A 7,317-nucleotide genomic window follows, 5' to 3' on the forward strand; every position below is an offset into this window, starting at 1 on the left:
AACAAATCCCTCTTAATCTGTATTTATTAATTTAGGTAAATACTGTCCCAGCCTGTTCTCCAGTGCTTTTGCTATTATTTTGTAGTCTGCATTTAAAAGAGATATTAGTCAGTAAGAAGTTTTCAGAGGATCTCTATTCTTTTTTGGCAGTACAGTAATTATTGCCATTGAGAAGGAATCCAGTAGTGTCTGAGTTTCTGCTGCTTGTTCTATTACATCCATGAATAAAGGCATTAGCAAATCTTCAAATTATTTATAAAGCTCAGCCGGGAATCCATCCTCACCCGGAGCTTTGTTAACCTGACGAGTTTATAATACTCTTTCAATTTCCTCCCTAGTGAAATGTAAATCTAATTCCTGTCTGTCCACATCATTCAACTTCGGGAGTCCCACACCATCCAGGAACTTCTCTTTCAGCCTCGTCTCCCAGCGAGTCAGATTTGTATAAATTTTTATAATATAGTTTAAATATTTCATTTATCTTTTTCTGATTATGTTACTGTATCATTTTCCTTCAGTATAGCATTTATAGCTCTTGCTGATTCTTCAGCACTTGCCATGCCAATACTGTATGTGCCCTTTCTCCTAATTCATAGTATTTCTTTGTTTAATATTGTCTTCTCTACTCTATGTTTGCAAAGTGTTGTATTGAATTTTCTTATTTTCCATTATTCTATGTTTATTCTATTCCCCCATTCCCTGATATTCTTTTTCTTATACCCCTATTTCCTTCTCCAGCTTATTTATTTCTGCATTGAATTCTCTTAATCTTTTTTGTAAATGAAATGATTTGTCCTCTTAAGTATACCTTTAATGTATCCCATATTAAAAACTATTATTATCTGTCGATCCCAAAAAAATTCAATCTGTCTCCCTTTTTAGCACCATCGTATTCAATCACCACCTATATTTGTTTTCCTGTTTCTCTGATATTTGTATGACTAAAGTTAGCGGAGAATGATTCATACTCGACGATAATAAAAACAAGTCTATTCTAGAATGTGAATCATATCTCTTTCCTTAGGATTGGATGCCTCCACACATCCATCAAATTTAAGTCTTTCATACATGTAAGAGTTATCTTAGCCGCCTTAGCTCTTGTTACTGTTTTTGTCGAGAATTGGATCCAGACAGAAATTAAAGTCTCCTCCGATCAATATATTTTGCCTTCCCTCTGCCGATTTTAGAAACTCATCCTTCATAAAGGCCACGCTGTTATAATTTGGGGCAGAAATGTTCATCAATGGCCAGGTTTCTCAATAGAGTTTGCTGTTTATCATTACATATCTACCCACTTAGTCCACAGAAATATTTTCTATGGCAATCGGAACATTTTTATTAATTAGGATTGCCACTCCCACTGCTTTTGAATTAAATGATGAAAAGACCTCCCCCACATCCCATAACCGCTTCAGTTTGTCATGTTCAGCTTTAATAAGATGTGTTTTTTGGAAAAACACCACATCAGGATTGATCTTTTTTAAATATGCAAGAATTCTTTTCCCTTTGACCGTTCCGTTCAAGCCACTAACATTAAAACATAAATTTCACTCTTATCCATAGCAGCATATTATAAATTTTGGGCAGATAAATAAATACGTAAACAGTTTCATGATCTGTGCCCTCACCCCTAAAAATTGTGCTACCTCCATTCTGACGGTGATGTGTACGGGAAGTTCCCCGAGGTCCGTGAAAAAAGGCCACGAAAGCCTCCGGGGATGAGGAAGAAGAACCCCACCCTAAAGTGCCACTTTGAAAATGAAACTCCCCTACTGATGCCATTAACCCCTCCCCTACTGATGCCATTAACCCCCCCCCTTAGAGTTGCACCGTGCTGTTACCTTCAATACCTTCTTTCCACTCTCCGAGCTCCCTGAGAACCGTAGATAGGATAAAATTTTGACATTTCTTAATAAAATTAAGTCGGCCTTCACAAAAAAACTTTACTATGTCCATAAAATATCTTACTTACACCAGTGTTTTCACAGTCAACCTTTCTCATGTCTGTCTTCCTTTTCTTGCTCTTTGTCACAATTGTCAAAGAAACTCTTCCACTGTGGCGGCACACCATTAGGCAGGCGAACCGGCCCCGCATGTCACGCACGCGGTGGGGCAGCAGGCCAAAATGGTGCCATCGAGGGTTTCTTCCTGACCTTGGCACCAGGCTCAGAAGCCCACACTCTGCGGCCCACGTGATGCCCCAGCAATGTCAGGGCCCCGGCGTGGTTCTCAGCCAGGTCTGGGCTGGGAGCATAAGAACAACCAGGAAGATCTCAATAAATGAGTTTTTGCTCACTGAACTCAGCCCGTCTGGTTGTGTGATCCTTCAGTTAGCAGAGTAGCCGCCGCTACGTTGGTGACCCCGATAGGTTCAAACGCCTTTGAACCCGATATGAACAACTCTTTGATCAACGCTATAGCCATCAAGCTTCCTGACTTCTGGGTTCAGGAGCTTGAGACCTGGTTCAGCCACGCAGAGGCTCAGTTTCACCTCCGCCAGATTTCATCAGATATGACCAAGTTTTATCATGTGGTAGCAGCCCTAGATCAGGCCACCACCAAACGAGTGTTGCACCTCGTTCAGCACCCACCCGCAGAAGTACGGGACCATCAAGTGGGTGCTCACCGGCTCCTTCGGCCTCTCCAGGTGCCAGTGTGCCATTCGGATGCTGCACCTCGACACCTTGGGAGACAGAACTCCAATCGTGTTGATGGATGATATGCTTGCGCTCATGGGCGATCATACTGCCCACTCTTCGAGCGCATCTTCCTCGACCATATGCCTGAAGACATCTGGCTGTTACTGTCCCAGGATAGCTTCAACGACCTTAGGAAGGTCGCTCAAAAGTTCGGTGAATTACCGTAGGCGTACTTAAAGTTCTTTTCACAGAGTCAAACTCTCTTTTCTGAATTACTGCGTTGCTGAAGTCATGAAAAAACCTGATCTCTGCTTTGTCCCACTTTATTGGGGAACCAGAATTCCATGTAGTTTCATAAGCAACTCTCAAGATCATCTCTCTATCCTTGAAGTTCAGCAATCTGAAAAAAGCCGGTCAAGGGCAGGCTTCACCCATTCTCCATGGTCCAAGCGTTCATTGAGCATGTTCAATGTGGACTCAGTCGCCAAGTTAATCGATCCGAAGGACTTGAGGAATCCAAGTCTCAAAGAATTTCACAGCATCTCTGCCTTCTGCACCTTCTCTCAGGACGACCGACTATTCTCACAGTTCCTCCGACTGAAGTTCTCCAATGTGATTCAATTTGTCCAGAAGTTGTTTATCTGTCACCCTTGCTTTTGCAATTCTCCAATTTGTTTGTCATGTTTGCCGAGATCTCTCTCAGCGCCGTCCATTCTTTCAGTTAAATTGCTAATGTCTTCACCCACCTCTTTCACTGAAGTGGTAAGCTCTTTAATACCATTCTCCACATTTGTGAAATGTCCCAGACATCCGAATTCTTGCAACAGAGTTTCCAGATCTAGCATTCATTGGGAAGAAGAAGTATCTCCACCAACAATGCCCACTGGAGCGGCTGGCAAAGCCGGAGCTTTTTTCATTGTTAATTTTGGGGTTTTTTTTCCATAATATCTTCCAGTCATCCTTCGACAGTTTTCTTTAGACGATACATCCACACTTTTTCCAGTGAAAAAATTCTAACGAAACCACTTTTTGGTCATCTTTTGGAAACTTTTCTCAGAGAGCTTGGAGAAACACATCTGCTCAGACACCCAGCATGGCCATGCCCACCCCCCCCCCCCCCACCCACCAGATGTAAGCAGGTTCGATGATACAAGAAAGGCATCCAAATAGCTGGTTTGCTGACTCAGAAGCTGGGGCTATTGCCTAATGAAATGGCTAAGGGGTTCCAAGCAGCTAAAGGGAGGTGTACAAAAAGCCAGCTCCAGTTATTTGACCAGATAGGCAGTATGACTAGAAGAGGTGGCCATGGTACTCACTTTTACAACACAATCACTTCTGAATTAGCACAGTCAGCATATTTCTTAAATAATAGTTACCCCATGTGTTTTGATGGTCTGAGATGGGGATGTGGGATGGTAAAATTGAGAGATGATTTGCCTTGTATAGAAGAACACTGCTGGGAACACAATTGTGAGACTAAGATAGGACACTTCTCTTGCACTTGTTTAAGGAAGGAATGTTTGAATTTAAGTCGAGGAACTCAGGTGGTTTGTGGGGATGCTGCTACGAAAAACAACGGGAAAAATAAAATAAGGGTATGAAAAAAAACACCCTCGATTTTGCTAAAATATATAGAGATCCCAGACATTGATACCAACAAATGTACTGAGACCCTCACCGCATGTTATCGGTTAAAGAAAGGCCAGGAAACAGCCTTCCTGCCTTATTTCCCATTGGGACATTCAGACCTCTTGTTATCCCATGCCCAGAAAATGCTAGAGTTAGAAGATGGATCATCGCCAAGGAGTGTCAAAGGAATTTGTGCGGACTCCAGTTACCGTAGAATCTGACCGGATGGGGAGTCCTCTGCTCCATATTCCCTTGGAGGATCAGCTAGGGTGGTGACTGCCAAGAATGGCAATTATCTCATCTGTGGCTTAACAGCATTAGACAATGAGACAATGGCAGGGTTGGAGGCTGTTAATTAAGAATTGGTAGAATCGAGGTTCTTCTCACAACAAACCAGATGTACGGTGAATTATCAGCAGTGTACACTCGATTGTAGGGGATAAGTGCATTACGAGGTTTACAGATGAATCCTTCAATATCTCTAAGTCGATACAAGATATCCATAATCAGTTACACAGTTTTACACAGAGACAAGGGACAGAATGGATGGCTTGCTGATAAGAAATACACGACAGGATCTCCATTCAGATTTTCCTTTCCCTGGGAGACAGGGGTTCGATTCCTGGGGGGGTGGTGGGGGAGTGGGATATTCAGATCAATCCATTGGCAGCTACTGATGTACTGTTATAATCTGCATGATGTCAAGATGTTGAGGAGGAGTACAACAATGTTGGGAATGGTCTGTGAGGACTTCTGGGTCTTCTCTCCTGTTAGAAGCCCCTTTCACACGCATCCCAGTAAATCGGCCGTTCAGTATCCTGGGATAGCAATGGGGGTTTGGCCTTTCACACTAGACTATTCCTAACCAGGACCCTGAATGCTTTCACACTTGTAAGGGTTTATCCCCAGCATTTGGTCTGTTCTACCTTTAATAGGAAGTGCTTGCAATACTTGCCTGTTTCACACTTGTCTGATCTCAACACCGGCATCTGCAGATGTCGCAATTGTACCAGCGGTCGAGGCCGGCAATGCCCGGTGTGAGATAACGTCATCTGACACCGGCGTTGAGCAGATTTTGCTTTCACACTTGCCACTTTAAAGGCCGATTGGCTTTCCATTCCTGGGATCACTGGCAAGTGTAAAAGGGGCTTCAGGCTTCAGTGGCCTGGGGATGTAGAGAAAGAATTCTTTGAAATCTGAACACAGAAAATTGGAAATAACCCAGTTTTGGGGATAACTACTGTTGTTTATTCTGACCTTTTCTGTGTGTGGCTCTAGAGAGAGAAGACAATTAATAGCCGCTTTCAGGTGCTTGGATGCAGATAATGCGGCGACAGACACGGCTGGGGGATTGCAGCTGGAACGTTCAGGTGACCACAAGAAGATGCCTTTTTGTCACCTGAACGTGCCGGCTGAAGGAGAGCTGCGTCCAAGCGAATGCAGCTCCTGTGGATTTTGGACGTAGTCATTGTTATGTTCCCTTCCCCTCTCCAAGCCTTGTATCTCTTTTGAGATATCTTTAGATGTTTAATTTTGACCTCTTATTTATGTCAGCTTTTAATTGTACCAACTTTGGCAGCCTTCAGCTGTCAACGTTCTGAGCTTTGGAAGCAATGTACTATTTTTTACCGAGTTTTTGGTTTTGTAATCTAATGCCCCAAAGTATTTTTTTTAAACCAAATAAACACTTTGCAACGTAGCCCCATAGTCCCACGCTGGCCACTCCACCCCTGTAGTCCCACATTGGAGGGCTGTCAGGTAGCGGGGCAGGTAGGTGTCGGCAGGGGGCGGGTAGCTGTCAGCAGCAGGGCGGGTAGCCGTCAGCAGCAGGGCGGGTAGCCGTCAGCAGCAGGGCGGGTAGCCGTCAGCAGCAGGGCGGGTAGCCGTCAGCAGCAGGGCGGGTAGCCGTCAGCAGCAGGGCGGGTAGCCGTCAGCAGCAGGGCGGGTAGCCGTCAGCAGCAGGGCGGGTAGCCGTCAGCAGCAGGGCGGGTAGCCGTCAGCAGCAGGGCGGGTAGCCGTCAGCAGCAGGGCGGGTAGCCGTCAGCAGCAGGGCGGGTAGCCGTCAGCAGCAGGGCGGGTAGCCGTCAGCAGCAGGGCGGGTAGCCGTCAGCAGCAGGGCGGGTAGCCGTCAGCAGCAGGGCGGGTAGCCGTCAGCAGCAGGGCGGGTAGCCGTCAGCAGCAGGGCGGGTAGCTGTCAGCAGGTCACCAGCTGACTGTCAAAAGCCTGCCCACTGCTAGGCACCTGAAAGCTGCTAACCGCTTTGACTTGCTGCTATCAGGTGCCTTGGGGGAACGCTCCAAGTCGGAGAATATACCTCCCCGAGGAGGGTTAAGTAAGTGCTCCTTGGGGCCAGGCTCTCCACTTTCAGGTGGCCTCCCGACAGCCCCATTCAGGTATTTTAGGCAGCTTTACATTCGGGTATTCTGGCCACCTGGGGGAAATATATGGAAAATAAACCACATGAACTATGTATTAATTAATCCATTACTATGTAACAATTTACTATGTATTTATCATTATATTTATCAGAGCATACTCATCAACTAACTTAGCAGATTCTTGCCAAGTTCCTACATCTCTTTCATCCAAGTATAATTTGATATCATAAATCTATTGATTTATTTAACTAACATCAGTTCTCTTAATCTGTTGTGATCATTCTTTATTTCTTTTGACGTGCACCATTAGTCAAAACATACAGCTCTTTCATAGGCAACATTCATATAAGATTGATTCATTGATCTCCAGTCCCTCCTGATGTTTGAATGGGTGATTTTTAAATATTCCACATCTGCAAACCTTGTGTGAACTCGCTGGTGTTTCACCAGGTTGTTCGAATGTGTCAACTCCTTCCTGCACTCAGAACAGTTGAACATCCTCTCCCTAGTGTGGACCTGCTGGTGGGTCAGCAGATGGGAGAGATAGGTAAAGCCCTTCCTACACTCACAGCAGGTGATGTGCCTCTCGCTGGTGTGGAACAGCTGGCACATCTCAAGTGTGTACGACCTGGTGAAGCCCTTCTGAACTCAGGGCAGATGAACAGTTTTT

This window comes from Narcine bancroftii, chromosome 3, assembly GCF_036971445.1.
Source record: "Narcine bancroftii isolate sNarBan1 chromosome 3, sNarBan1.hap1, whole genome shotgun sequence".
Classification (NCBI taxonomy): domain Eukaryota; kingdom Metazoa; phylum Chordata; class Chondrichthyes; order Torpediniformes; family Narcinidae; genus Narcine; species Narcine bancroftii.